This window comes from Cynocephalus volans, chromosome 10, assembly GCF_027409185.1.
Source record: "Cynocephalus volans isolate mCynVol1 chromosome 10, mCynVol1.pri, whole genome shotgun sequence".
Classification (NCBI taxonomy): domain Eukaryota; kingdom Metazoa; phylum Chordata; class Mammalia; order Dermoptera; family Cynocephalidae; genus Cynocephalus; species Cynocephalus volans.
The window spans coordinates 88068261-88083763 of NC_084469.1; the positions used below are offsets into that span (position 1 = coordinate 88068261).

The 15503-nt window shown below is 43.8% G+C and overlaps 1 protein-coding gene across 1 annotated transcript in view; it reads right to left on the minus strand.

Annotated features, from left to right (window-relative positions):
* Positions 1-13469: 13469 nt before the first annotated feature.
* Positions 13470-15503, minus strand: part of ANKRD27 (ankyrin repeat domain 27) — a 79329-nt gene continuing 77295 nt past the window's right edge. The window contains exon 30 of the transcript XR_010024595.1: positions 13470-13683. The gene's annotated coding sequence lies outside the window, so the exon portion shown is untranslated. The remainder of the gene's footprint in view (positions 13684-15503) is intronic.

A 15503-nucleotide genomic window follows, 5' to 3' on the forward strand; every position in this document is an offset into this window, starting at 1 on the left:
GTCCCTAACAAAATGTTGGGAGCTCTGAAGACTGAAAACTCTGGACCTAAACTGTACAACATTTGAAAGGAGACAACTTCTTCATTTCTTTCCTAGTGTATCCCCTCAAGCTGAAATGGGTTACAACTGAGTTATTTTAAGGACTACTTTTTTTAAAAAAGGAGCCACAGGCAGTAGTTTGTAGTTTCTTATTCAGATCTTTTTCTTGGAAGAGGAGAGAATTTCATCTAATAAAAATATCATTTGAATTTTAAAAGTCTATGTCAAATTGCTACTTAAGACTATAATAAAAATCAAATTTATACACTAGAGTTGTATGGTTTGAACATGTAATCAGAAATGCAAAGTTCGATGCCTTTGATTTGAATTTCCACTACTAAAACCTCTCAGTTCATGTATTTCAGTGGTTTCTAGGCTGAAACACCTTTTTCTAATTAGTGATCAAGATGTGCACAGTAGTTCAAGGCCTTCTCAGGGTTTGGACCACCCTGAATAATGCATTTTATTCCACATCATGATTATGCTTGTCCCTTTACTGAACTGGTCATTACCTTGACCACAGAAAGACATTCTGCAGGGAGCCAGTTCTTGAATTCTTAAGTGGCCTAAGATTTGCATCACCGTGGCAGTTAGGAGGGTCAAATTCACTAGCCAACTATCAAACATTTTCAGAAGATGAAAAAATAAATTACAGTTTGCAACAACTGAAGCTATATTCCAATGTTTTAATAAAAAGTTCTTCACTCATGAACAGAGTCTCAGGATACCACAGAAGTCACCACAGGATCCTGTAAAACATAGGACAAGCCGGAGGGTACTCATCCTGCAAAATTCAAACTCTGGCTACCCCAAACATTTCTTGACTCGAGACCAGTTTTTTGTCATGCCATATGTCAAAGTACATAAGGTGTATTGGTAGCCACCAAAAACTCAAAGCAAAGTGGTTCAACCTAAGACAGTAACTTTTTGGTTCACTGGGAAGTCTATAGGTCACTCCAACTTAAACTGCTTATTTGTGATTTAAAAATAATAATACTACCCCAATGTTCATCGCAGCACTCTTTACAATAGCCAAGAGTTGGAACCAGCCCAAATGTCCATCATTGGATGAGTGGATATGGAAAATGTGGTATATCTACACAATGGAATACTACTCAGCTATAAAAACGAATGAAATACTGCCATTTGCAACAACATGGATGGACCTTGAGAGAATTATATTAAGTGAAACAAGTCAGGCACAGAAAGAGAAATACCACATGTTCTCACTTATTGGTGGGAGCTAAAGGTTAATATATAAATTCACACACACACACACAAAACCGGGGGGGGGGGGGAGAAGATATAACAACCACAATTACTTGAAGTTGATACGACAAGCAAACAGAAAGGACATTGTTGGGGGGGAGGGGGGGAGGGAGAAGGGAGGGAGGTTCTGGTGATGGGGAGCAATAATCAGCCACAATGTATATCGACAAAATAAAATTTAAAAAAATAAAAATAAAAATAAAAATAATAATACTAATGATAATATCTGCAAATCCAAAAAAAAATACTAAATGGATTTAGTTGTGCAAAGCAAACTCACGCAGCCTTATATGGTTAAATAACACATTCAGTATGAGATAGAAGGTCCTCAGTTTCTCTGGGTTCAGGTTTCAGGACACTTCAGAGTTTCAAGCTACTCCCCAAGGCCTCACACCCCTTCTCTAGGTACTGCTTAGAGGAGAGTCATTGTTGCTTACTGTACCTATTTTTGGTGCCAACACAGGGAGATTGAGACTGCAGGGGGCAGACGTAGGCAACTCCAGTGACTGAGCATGCTCTATAAAGTGAAGTTGATCCTTTGAATGATCTTCCACTGGAGGCGCTAGAGAGCACCGAATATTCCTGAATATATTTGGTTCAGGTGGTGGAATTTGACCAATGAGCATACTTTAAAGAGACCAACTGACCATGTGCAAGGCTAGGTTACATAACTGGGAAACACCCCCTTGTTTGAACATTCACTAGATAGCATCAATAAGTATTAGATGGCAAAACTGTAAAACGAATCCAAGCAGAAGGTAGGGTTGCTTGCTCATGGGAAACACCCCCTTGTTTGAACATTCACTAGATAGCATCAATAAGTATTAGATGGCAAAACTGTAAAACTGGGATCCAAGCAGAAGGTAGGGTTGGTTGCTCACATTCCCTTGGGACAACGTGCACTTTGCTGGCAAGGTGTATATGCTTTACTTCTGTATTAAACATACTTTTAATGGGCAGCTCTTCACTCTCCTGAGCCAGTTTAGTACACTTTGTACTAAACTTTAAGTGTGCATTTTTTTTTTTTTTTTTTTTTTCCGTGACCAGCACTCAGCCAGTGAGTGCACCTGTCATCCCTATATAGGATCCGAACCCGCAGCGGGAGCGTCGCCGGGCTCCCAGCGCAGCACTCTACCGAGTGCGCCACGGGCTCCGCCCTAAGTGTGCATTTCTTACTTTTGCATTAAACTTGGTGCAGCTGCCACTCATTCTCTGGAGCTAGGCTGCACTTTCCTCATGAAGACTGTTTCTTATTCTTTGTATAAACCTGTTTCCACTTTCTGCTATGACTCTGCTCTTGAATTCTTTCCTGTGGCAGAATCAAGAACTTGGTAAAAGGACAGGGTGGGTTGAGGCTGGCTATCGGGCCTCCCCAGACCCTCTCTTTTAGTATCACATACACCCATGTAAATGAATAGCCTTTTTGTGTGTGTGTGGTAAATAATCTTTGATATTATTATGATCATGAGAAGAGAGATATTGTCAGAAAAAATGTTAATGATTTTAAAATGCCCCCCCCAAATTTTAGATATCCTGTCTAGTAAACCATTCAGTTTCTCTGCACTTTGTCTTGCCTTTAAGCTATTTTACAACTGTAAATTGTTGAAAACTGGAAGTAATGCAAATGAGTCTTTTCTATAGTACTACAAATGAATTTTGTTTGATGGAATGCAAATCAATGATGATTATTGCCCTGTGGATATTCATCATTTTTGCATTTATTTCAGCATTCCTGGGGGGAAAATGCTTATGTGTTTCAAGTATTCAAGGAGCAACTTCAAGCCAGCTCTGTAAGTCCTGACCTTCACCCCAGCTCAGAGACTCCCCCTCCTGAAGCCTTCTCGCAGCTTTCCTCAGCTTAGTCACTTGTTTCACAACTTTTTTGCCAATTTTCATATTTTTCCTTGCGGTTTGCTATGTTCCTTTGGCTCCCCAAGTCACTTATGAAAGGCCATGCACCAACGAAGAAGTGAGACAGGATAGGACCAGGCCTGTGAACCATACCAACTCCATTTTCCCCACAGGAGACATTTTGTTACAAGGCAGCTGTACTTTTCCACTCCTTAGTCATAAGGTATAAAGAGCTCAAGATTGCCCCTTGGCCCTAGTTAAAATAACTAAGGAAAAACCAGTTGTTCTTGTAATAAGTTTGAGAAGAAAGGAATGGCATTTGCTGAGCTACAAAACCCCAGGCAGAGGCTTGTTAAAGTGTAACCGATACTTTTGTTTAAACTGTAACATTATGTGCCCACTCTTTCTTTTCCTGTAATTGTAGAGATTAACTTTAAGACCTCTTTAGGAGTTATATGCAAGATGCTCCTGCAACCAAACTCCCTCCTGACCACTGTAAAATTAACCCCAAATCATCAAAGCAAGATGCTGATGTCAATTGAGGAAATGCCTGCCTTTAAAAACCCTTCCCACCTTCCCTCAGGTAGACAGCTTCTCTATTGCTGCCTCGCTTATGCATAAGCTTTCCTTCTTTTAATAAAGCATTGTTTGCTTGACAGGCTATTGAGTTCATTGCTTATTTCTATAACATTGAGGCCCAAGAACCTGGTTCAGTACCAGAAACACATCACATTGTCTTCAACATTCTTATGGCATTCTATGAAAATAAGCACTCTTGTTGCTGTTGTGATCATTGTTAAAGGTACAAAATACAGAAACCTTGTGTTTGGTGTTTCATGTACTTCCCATCTACTTCAGAGTTATCCCCCACCCCCGCAATCAATTATAGTTACTATGAAAATCATGATATCTTGATTTATTTTAACTCCTCCTTGCCCACCCAATATAATGACCCCCCAACTTTGACAGCCAGAAGGATCCTGTAGGAAAGAACCACAATACACTAGACAAGTAGAGAAAACAAAAGATGTGAATATAGAGCATTTCAAAACTATATACTGTACAGCTAGGGCTAGGGTCTCTGGTGCTCACAGACCCCTCAAGCCCATCCACAAACCTTTCACATGCAGGTCTCTGAGCTAGGTAATTGGCAAAAAGGTCCTTGGAGCCTTGGTTGAAGAAGGAATAGTCTTTATTCAGCGCGCGCACACACACACGCACGCACGCACGCACTTGCACATCTAGGAGCTAGGCAGTCCAAAGAGAAACTCTGAAACTCAAGGGCTACTGGCAAAGTCCAAAGACAAACTGAGCAGCTGCCAGCAGAGTAAACATGCTCTACTTTTAGACACGAGCTCTGCCGGCCAGCACGTCTGCCTGACAAACTCAAGAACACACAATAGCAATTAACTAAAAAGATACACTGGTGCACATGGGCACTAACTCCACCCACACACAACTTGTTTACAGGAAATGTGCTGCTCACCCCCAACCAGACCTGAGCCAGGAAGCCTGACTAAATTATTCTATTTTCCCCACATGTACTGAGAACATGTATTGATTTCTGTAACTTTTATAAGGAAAAAAAGAATCTTTTCAAATATCCATGTTGTATTTACAAAAAGTAATCATATACCAAGATACAAAGAAAACCTAAATTAATTAATTTCCAAAATAACAAAGCACATACTCTTAACCACCACCACCACCACACAAAAAAAGAGCAAAATGATCCGTTAAATTAAAAAAAAAAAAAAAAACAAGTAACTGGTAAACTGAAAGTTACTCTCCTGTTCTAACTGGAAATCAATAAAAATTATAGGCTATAAGTAAATACAGAGCAATACATGTCAAAATTTGTCAGATGGGGCCATTGCTGTACTCAGAAAAAACAAGTTGTCTGGACTGAAAAACAAAGCCGCAATGTTTTATAGCTCCTCCCATTAAGTGATAGAGTTTGTTTATTCAGCCCTTGAACCTGAGCTATGCTGAGACTTGGCTTTGGCCAATAAAATGTGTGGAAGTGACACACCGTGCTTGGCTTCTGAGCCTAACAGTGTCTGGGTTTGCTCTCTTGGAATGTTGTCCCAGCACTGCCACTTAAGCCAATTTACTGAGGATAAGGCCACATGGAGGAGAACCAAGGGCTTAGCACTAGCTGCCTGACGTGTGAGGCCCTCTCGAATCTTCCAGCCCATCTGACCCACCCACTGAATACAGCCACATCAATGATCCTAAGTGAAATCAGCAGAGGAAACACCCAGCCAACCTGAAAAACTGTAAGAAATAGACTGCTGGCAAATTAAGCCTTCCGTTTTAGATTAGTTTGTTATGCAGCAATAGCAAGCAAACAAGAACTTTAATTATGAATCATGGAATTTTGAACTAATCATAAATAAACGAAGCGACCGTAGTGGACGTCTGCTGTTTTGGCCGGCCCAGGAGCCAGTTTCCTTCTTCTGGTCACAGCTCTTCTTTTAGAGAATGTGGGTCTCCAGGAGTTGGGTAGACTCAGGTCTAAGTCAATCAGCATAATTCCGTCCCTCTGGCAAGTGATTGGCTCACGAGTGGGCCAATAAGCCAAGTCGGCCCAATCAGGGAATTCCAGCACTTTCATGGACACTTTTCCCCTTCAGTCCCCAAACCGCCCGGGAGCAAGAAGGCTGCAGCAGGTCCAGCCCACCCAAGTTCAACGTGGCGTTCTTTCTCCTCGTCAGCCCTGGGTCCTGTGCGCCCCTGAGATCTGGTAGTTCTCGGCTCATGAAGTGTGCTCAGTGTGCATCAATGACTATGATCAACATTATTCTTGCTCCCTGGAAAACACTTTGCTGGTTTTCCAGATAACAAGGAGGCACTCTTCGAATTATCCTTGACTTTCTCCTCCTAAGAGACAGACTAAGGCCTGAGACACAGTACTTACTTGATATTCCGAGAGATAGATGAAGGGTCATCACTCCATTTCTGATAGAATAATAATTTCAGGACAAATACCTGCTAGCTCCAAAACGCGGATTTACTGAGGGAAATAATTTTCTTTTCTCTTTCTTTTTCCTTCTGAAAGGTATTTTTGCGCATCTATCAAGAAGCCAAGTGCTACGATACCCGGTGTCCGTCTGGGCTTCCTCTCTGCAGGGGTCTCCTTTCAGACACGCCGCCCCCCCCCCGCCCCCCATGACTGTTGGTCCCTCAAGTGCTGCAGCCTCAAGGAGAAGGAAGGTGCCGGGTCCTCCCAGCCCTGCCAGGGCTGCGGGAGGGGCGTCCAGCGTCCCAGTGGCCGTCTCAGCTGTGACTCCCGCGCCGCCTCTGCACGGCCCGACGGCAGGAGAAGCCAGGAGCAGGAGGGGAAAGATGAACCGAAGCCTTGCCTCTCAGAGCCACCTGGAAACGAGGGTTTGACCGAAGAAGGTAACTCTGAGGCTAAAGGGAGACCCTTGGACGTTTCTGCGCATCCGGGTCCCCAGCCCCGTCACCGCCGAGAACGGTGGCTGCCCCGTGCAGAACCGAATCCGGGTGGCGCCCACAGAACCGGACTCCCGAGCTTGCCCGCTGCGGGGAGGGGGCACTAGCCGAGCTCCCTGCTTCCCGCCACACGCGGCCGGAGGGGCGGGCCGATGGCTGAAAGCAGCGCGTCTCCCTCGTTCTTGGCGTTCCCCGCCCGGAGCGCACGGGGGCCTGAGCAGGGCGCCCCCAAGCCTTCCGTTAGCGACTCGAGACAGTGGAATGTGCTGCGTAAAAGCCAGTGTGGTCTCTATTATGCAAACGACTCTGTTGCGAAATTAATCTCATACATGGCTGGTAAAGGAAAGTGCTGGGTATGTTTTCCAGGTGAGTGGCGCCAGCAGTTGCGGTCGCCGCGCCACCAGGGGGCGCCCGCCAGCCCTCCTGCCAGCGCCGCGGCCGCCCAGGCCCGAGGGTAACCTCCGGGACTCGGTGACCTCGCGTGCCTGGCCAGCGATCCCGGCACCTCCCTGCTTCCAGGGCTTGCCAGGGTCCTAGACGGTGGCAGAGGGGGTTGACCATATGGCTTTTGGCAGAGTCCGGGGCACGGCTGGGCACTGCCCCTGCCGGACCAGAGCAGATGACATGTCATCGCTGAGGGGTGAGGGGAGGGTCCCTGCCACAAACGGAAACGCTGACCCCCAGCGGGGTCTCTATCCTGGCACACTCTGGGCTCTTCTCTCAAGTGCCCGGAAAGCACAAGAGCCAAGGAGCTGAGACCTTTTGTCCCTCATCCGGCGCCTCTCTGCCCTGAGGAGATGTGGCGCAGGGCTGAAGAGAGGGACAAGAGAGGGGGCTTCAGGTGGAGGCAGCCAGTAGGAAAGACTCGGGCCCCCAAACCAGTCACCCGTGGGCCTCAGGTGTGTAGCCCAACTCCTCCCCCTGGGGGCCCTGGAGAACGTGGCAGGCTGGGGACCCACACCAGAGGCCATCACCGTGGGGGCCTGCTAAGTACTCAGGCACCTGGGCATGGCGGGCAAGTTAGCCGTGCTCCACACTGACATTCTAGCCTTTGGTTAGCTGGTACAGACTGTGGCAAAATCAATGAAAACATATATATAAGGAATTTACGATAAAGAATACCATATATTTTACCATTACTTATAAATTAAATAACACACATCCTTTATATCAGTAAAATTGTAATATTTTTAATATGTTAAATAAATATTAAATATATAACTTTTTTTTCGGAGAGCCAGCATACTAACTGGACACAAGGGAACTTTTGGGTGACAAAAATGATTCCGTATTTTGATTGGAGTCGTAGTTTCATGGTGCATACATTTGTTAAAACTCATCGAACTATATACTTAAAATATGACCACTGTATTGTATGTAAATTGTTTCATTTTTTAAAAAACTAACTAACTAACTAAATAAATAAAACAAAAAGTTGGGCCAGCCCGTGACTCACTTGGGAGAGCGTGATCCCCTTACCAGTCATCTTTTAAAAAAAAAAAAAAAAGTTGAGGACAGTTGACTGATAAGCTGATGAAGACCTCAACGAATTCCACAGTAGTTGAAAAATAATTTGGGGATCACAGAACAGCTTTTTTGTTTGTTTGTTTTGAACTTCATTTAAGCCCATAGAAAACAAAAGTCACAAATCCTCCACTAACAACCTGCCAGCCCCATGGCTGACACATCACTGGAACATTGGGTCCTTGGTCCCAGGGCCAACACACCTTTTTTCCGTTGTCCTTTGAAAATATCCAGGAGATCACTTGTCTGTTAAATAATATCTGAGAGTAATAGCTTTTACAATAATTATCAGCTGGGAGTAAAGGAAATGTGTGATTTGCGCTTTTAAAAGCCTCTTTTATCTAAATATTTGACGAATCCCCAGCAGAGAAGCTCTTCAGTCCCCAACCCTTTTGTGCAGAAGGCAAACAGGACTGACCCCGTTCACTCTGGAAGCACATCTTGGCCACTGTCTGGAAAGGAAAGCCACATCTGAGAGTTTAAGTAACTAATATGGGGGAAAAATCACATATCTGGATGCTGTCTTAATGAAGCTAAACTTTCAGAGTATCTGGAAACAGCCAGTCAGCCCCTTGAAACTTTTATATTTTCATCTAGATATTTCACAATCACATAACCCTCTGTCATACATGTATATATGTATGGATATGATATATATGTCATTCATATTACATATATATAACACATGAGGGTACTTCAAAAAGTTTGTGGAAAAATAGATTAAAAAGATAATATGTATCTTTCCGCAATCTTTTTGAAGCACCCTGACATATCACATATACAAGCTTTTATATGAAGATAAATGCTTGTGAAAAAAGACACATTGGTTTTACCTATTATTTTTGTAAATTAAAATCCTACCACTAGTCTTGCAGCACCCTAAGCCAAGTGGCTTGGTGTTTAATATTGGTTAATCTGTCAGCAGTCATTTAGAGTAGCAACTATGTGCATATAATGCCTTCCTGGAAAGACAGGCGTTTACTGCTTTGTGTTTCTTTAATTGATCTGGGTAATCTCAGTTCATTGTTTCCATCGTATTCTTCTTTTTGACCCAGAGGAGGAAGTATGTGCCTTGAAATTGTCACTTTATTGCTATGAATATGAGTTGGTCAGGACTTTTTTGTTTGATATCTTTTTTTTTTTTTGGCAGCTGTCTGGTACACAGGGATCTGAACCCTTGACCTTGGTGTTATAACACCACGCTCTAACCAACTGAGCTAACTGGCCAGTTTGTTTGGTAAATCTTTATTGCCAGTTGACCTTTGGATATTCACTCTGAAGTGATTCTATCACAAAGAGAACCTTTCAATTTTTAATTAAGAATAATTTAATTAACAAGTCATATTAATTGTGACTTTTGGTGAATAGTAGCCAATTGTAGTAAATGCACTATTATTTAAGGAATAAGGGGTAAATTTCCCATGAATCAAGACATTTCAGCACAACCCCAGGAAGAAAGAGATCGGGGTGAACTGCAAGGAAGACATCTGAGCTCCAGAAGTTGCCCTGCTTGGTAGCATCACACAGGAGAGATATGGGCTGCTCAGCACAGAGTTTTGCTGCTCCTTATTGTCCCAAATCATCTCTGGTCACAGTGCCCCATATGCTTCTTGGGCCAGCACAGTCACTTGAGCCCCAAAGAAAGCCCAGACACTTCAGGATGCCACAGCCCATGGACCAGGCCCGTGGCTATCTGCATGGAGGTGTGCACCTGGAGGATCCACCATTGTTGCTCAGGAAAACACAATCGGTGCACAGAGACCATGCCTAGATTGTCTAGGAATGACGGTGCAGCCACAGGGCTTGAGAATAAACAGGAACCATTTCATGGTCCTGGCACTGTTTGCCTACTCATTCCCACTGGAGGCTTCCAGATGGTTGGTGTATTTATTCACAACCCACAGGGTCTCCCTGTGGTCATGTGCTCACCACATTTACCACTTTTGCTGAATCCACATTCTACCCTCGAGGATTTTTATACCCTAGCTATGTGCTGGAGCCAGCTCCCACTGGCTTGCAAGAGTCAGTTGTTGAATTTTCAGAAAGTCCGCAAGCTGGTTTTTAAACATAGCCATTATTAAAAAATCAAATTTCATGGGCTAAATAAAAGTGTATTAAAATACAAAGTTGGAAAATACTCAAAACATCATTCCTAATTATTTTACTGTTCTTCTCTCATATTTGCTCTTGAGGTTATCTATGTCTGCTGTACCTGTTTGGTGGAAATACAATATAATGATGTGATACGGCACGTTACTTCCCAGCTTAACTCCCTGTTCAGTGACCTCTCCTCATTGGTAGCCTGTATTGGCAATGGCGCGCGTATTTACACCATGGAAAGCAGCAAACACAACAAATCAGAGCGTGTTTTGTTTTGTTTATTCTAAAAGCCTTTGTTCTGCATTTACCAACTCTTCTGGGACTGAGCCAGTTGAATGAAGATGGGGAATGGCAGAAGACACCCCCAGCAGAGTGGACAGTCTGAACAGACACTTGAGGTAACAAGAGGTAGCAAAAGGCATAAGCCAGAGCCAGACTGAGCCCTTTGGAGGACCTGAGTACTACCCAGAGGTCAAAGAACACGAAGACAGAAAAATCCCCTGGGTAAATGCAGCAGAATGAAGCCCCCCTCCCACCTGCCCCTGCCAGAGGAACAACAAACAAGAAGATCTAGAGAGAAAACTGCTGTGGCTGAGGAAAGGGTGTCCCTAACCCTACTCCCCACCCCCAGCAAAATCCCCCAAACCCTGCTGATCTGTCCACACCTGGAGGAAGCAGATTGAGAAATGAGGCTGAGAAGGTTGCGGGTTACAAGCACAATGGGGCTGTCCTCAAGCAGAAGCCTCCCAGCAGGTGAGGAGGGCTGGCTGTGTCTTCTCTTACCCCCTCACCCCCCACTCACCCACCCATGGAAGCACATCGCCAGCCAGCGCTTTGAGAAAGGTCCCATCGAGTCCTCTGGGCCTCCTAGCGGACCAGTGTTTTCATTTGCTAGGGCTGCAATTACAATGTACTGCAGACAGGGCGGCTTAAACAACAGAACTTAATTTTTTGTGTCCTGGAGGCTCCCAGATCAAGGTATCGACAGTGTTGGTTTCTTCTGAGGCCTCTCTCCCTGGCTTGTAGATGGCCATCTTCTCCCTGTGTCATCATATGGTCTTCCCTCCATGTGTGTCTGTGTCTAATCTCTTCTTATAAGGACACCAGTTATAATGGTTCAGGGCCCACCCTCATGACCTCATTTTTACCTAATTACCTCTTTGAAGACTCCATCTCCAAATACAGTCACATTCTGAGGCACTGGGTCTTATTTGCCTCCATATCCTCAAAGCCTAGCCCTTTGACTTTCAATAAGTTATTTCTTGAATGAATGAATGAATGAATGAGCATGTTGCTAGAAAGAGAAAAAGAATCTCCTTCTCAGGACTTTTTTTGAAGACAGGTGAGAGTCCTCCTGGTTTTATTTAAGAGCAGGTGAGGGCCTTTATTTCCTTTGAGGTTGGCTCTCTTTGGATCAGGCTGGTGAAGGCTAGAACTAGACTTCATCACGGCCCCCAACCATACAGAACCACCATATGTATCAGGGTCCCCAGGACAAGATCCTAGAAACAAGAGGTTTCCAAAGGCCCAAGGAGCTATACACAGCCTAGAAGAAAAAAAGGTATCGGTGCCAAACTATAGAGAAAAGAATGCAAAGTCCAGATTAATATACTTGATGAAACATAATATGTTGATTGGTATCCAAGCCTATGTGTTGTCATTTATTATTTACTTACACATTATATTTGATGTGGGATAGGGGAGCATTTCTGTATGTTTGACATTTTATGTAGTGGGGGCTCCAAAAGTAAAGGGACCTAGAATGCTCTTAGAATAGCCCTCTGCCTATTAACTTTCTAGCCAGGGGAAGGAAGTCCTGACAAGGTAATATACCCTTCCCCTCGCCCTCCTGCAGATCTCACAGTGAGAACAAAGTTGTTATCCCAGCAAGTGGCCACAAAAGCTTGAGCAAAGTTGCTTCTGAAGTAAAAGACTCTATAACTGATTTTAGATGGAAACTCTTTACTGAATGTTTCCTGTTGGGCCCCTTTCACACCAGGTATAGATGACAGATGGTCTGTGTTTCAGTACAAAGGTGCTGAGGTTTTTTCCCTAAGAGTGGTTGCGGAACTTGGCCAATTGCTTTGGGAAGAAAGGAGGAAGTGGGAGTGTTTCAGAAAAAGGCAAACTCCTCCCCCCACCAAAAAAGCATCGTGTATTAGTCCCTTTACATTGGTTATAACACAATACTTGGAACTGGGTAATTTATATAAAGAAAACGAAATTTATTGCTTACCATTTCAAGGTTGGGAAGTCCAAAGTCCATCTGGTGGTGGTGACAGTGACCCAGGGGTCTCACATTGCAAGATGGTAGAAGCAGAGAGAGCAGAGAGAAAGACAGACTCTCCTCTTCTTTTAAAGCCCTCAAAGCCATGCCCCTGACCACCGTTTTTAATCCATTCACTACTGCACAGTCCTACAATCCAATCACCTCTTCAAAGCTCCACCTTTCAATGACCATAACAGGATTTCCCACCCTCTTAACAGTCACAGTAGGGGCTGAGATTCTAATACAGAAAACTTGGGGGACACAATTCAAGCTTCAGTGAGTTTGGGGGAGACATAATTCAATCCACAATACACTGTGTGAGGACTGATTATAGTGTAGCTTAGCCACAATAATAATTCTTGGTCCTGATACTCTGACATCATGCCTAGCTTTAACAGTGAGCCTGAAAGGACTCTGAAAAAAATGTCTTTCTGTGTATTGCATGCAATTGCATGTAAAATGGGTTTGCTCTGAGCAAAAAAGCATCAATATCTATTACTTAGAAACAGATGAGAAGGTGAATTGGCGCAGCTAGACAACAATCAGGCACAACCCACTCCATTGTGTTTTCTTTCTCCAGATTTTTTTTAATGGGCCAAACTCTCCTTCTGCCTCTTGCCTCTCGTAATTGTTGGTGAGTTCAATGATACCTTTCTGTGACATAACAACGGATCAACTGCAGGATCTGGCTAATAAACCAATATAAAACAACTTACTAAGACATAACCTTTAAGTGTGTGAGGTAACTATGCAATTCGTAGCACAAATAGCTCTGAGGCCCAAGCCCACGGCCAAGCTGGCTGTAGCTTTCTCCAAAAGAATCCCGGCATATGGTGCCATAATGGAGCATGAATTTACAGCAACAGAGATGTACGAGGGAGATTAAAGCTTCATCTGTAAGGACATACTGTTTGGCAAAAAACAATTATTGTATTTTCTGCTTTGTATTATAATGAGAAATGCAATCCCTTTCGGTAGAGTGTGGGCTCCCTCTGCTGCTGGCAGGAGACACCAGGACTCCAGGTACTCGGGTCTCTGAGGAGCCCCAAGCAGAGAAGGTGGCCTGTCCTGGGAAGAGAAAGACAGCTGAATGTTGAAGACGGATCGACTTGTTCTGCAGGCCCTGCCCCTGTGGGATTCTGGGACTTTCTGTGCTGCTGCTGCTGCTGCTGCTGCAACAAGAAACAAGAAATAGGAATAGAAAAACACAAAGAAACCGTAAGAGGTACTGTCTGATTCACCTGTGTTTATACTGAGATACATCACAGAAGTGATGCTGAAATGCAGCCTGCCCAGAGTGGCTTCTCTTTCTTTCCTTCCTTCGTTCTTTCCTTCCTTCCCTCCTTTCTTTTTCTCCCACACAGCCACTGCAGAAACTCCATGGGCTCTGTCTCAGAATGCTGCCAACAATGTTGCTAGTTCTCTGGGTTCTGCCTTGTCTGTGGACTTCCAGCAGCTGCCGCGTGTGGTGCCAGAGGGATCACTTCACCCAGAAGGCTTATCACCTTCCCCACTTCAGTAGGTGATGGTTCTCAATACACCTGGCCGCGCCCCACTCCCAGCCTCCCACCACTGGTTCCACTTCAACAGCTAATTGTCCACAGCAACAGGACATTTCAATGTAGCCATCCTGAGAGCAGAAATATCTTAATGCCACAACTTTGATGTGTCTAGTTTGGCCAAACCAAAAAATAAACTTCTAAATGCCAGCTGTTTCTATTCCCAAGATATGGGTGAGAGATCCTAAACTCCAATCCCTGGAAAGGGACTGTGACTGGGGGAGTGGGTAAGGCTTAGGGGGTGCAGATTAGACACTATAGTCTTTGAAACTCGGACCAACCACACTTGGTCCTCTCAGAGAGAACCATCATCAATTATCCTCAATCAATCAATTTTGCTTAATTATCAATTAAGCAAAACATCCGGCCCATTCTCTGATCACCTTGTTCTTTGCATGATCAGTATCTCAAATTTTCCCGTTTCTCTCTTAAATCTCTCTCTTAAATAGCCATACTTTCAATTAATCAATAGAGATACCATGTATGTACAAGGGTACTTCAAAAATAGAATTAAAAGGTAACACAAATCTTTCCATGAACTTTTCAAAGACCCCGTGTGTGTGTGTGTGTGTGTGTGTGTGTGTGTGTGACTTCCTGGTAATACTAGCATTTTTTACTGGGTATACATCAGATACCCAGTGGGAGGGGAGCAGGGATACTTGCTAGTTCTCTGGGTGATAAATGCTGATATGTGATCACCTATTTTCACCTGTAGCCTGCATAGAAAAGTATTTAATCACATTTCTGATAGTGTTCTTGGCAATACATATATATATATTTAATTATATATATATATATATATATTAGTTTCAACACTCATAGCATTTGTTCATTTGATTATGAAGCCACCACAGTCATCCAGATGAGAGAAGGTGGTGGCTTGGCCAAGGCACGTAGTGGAGGAGGAGGTGGGGAGACATCAGATCCCAGAGAGATTCTGAAGAGACAACAGGATATTCAGGTGAGTTGGATGTGGGGTGAGACAGGAGTCAAGGTGACTCCAAGATCTTTGGTGTGCAGTTATGTGCTGCCTGTTTTTTGCGAGGAGCGAGAGATCAGAAATGTTGCTGATAGGTTAAAGTTATCACAATGACCTCCAAAGGAGCTGTTTCAGAAAATCTAGATTGGAGTGGGTTCAACAAAAAATGAGAGGTGAAGAAGTGGAGACAGCAAGTATAATTTTTCAGAGCTTTGATATAAAAGTGGGCAGAAAATAGGGCAGTAGGAGGAAAGACTTGTAGCATTAAGAGAGGTTTTTGTTTTGTTCATTTTTTAAAAAAATTTATTTATTATTAGCATATTCATTCTTACAGATCGTGATATCTCTTTATGCCCTTTGCCTGACCTATCACTTCCCAAACCCCCTCCCTCTCTCCCCCCATCTCTAGTATCTTAGGTTTGTTCTCTCTTTCTGAAAGTTCAACGTATTGTTG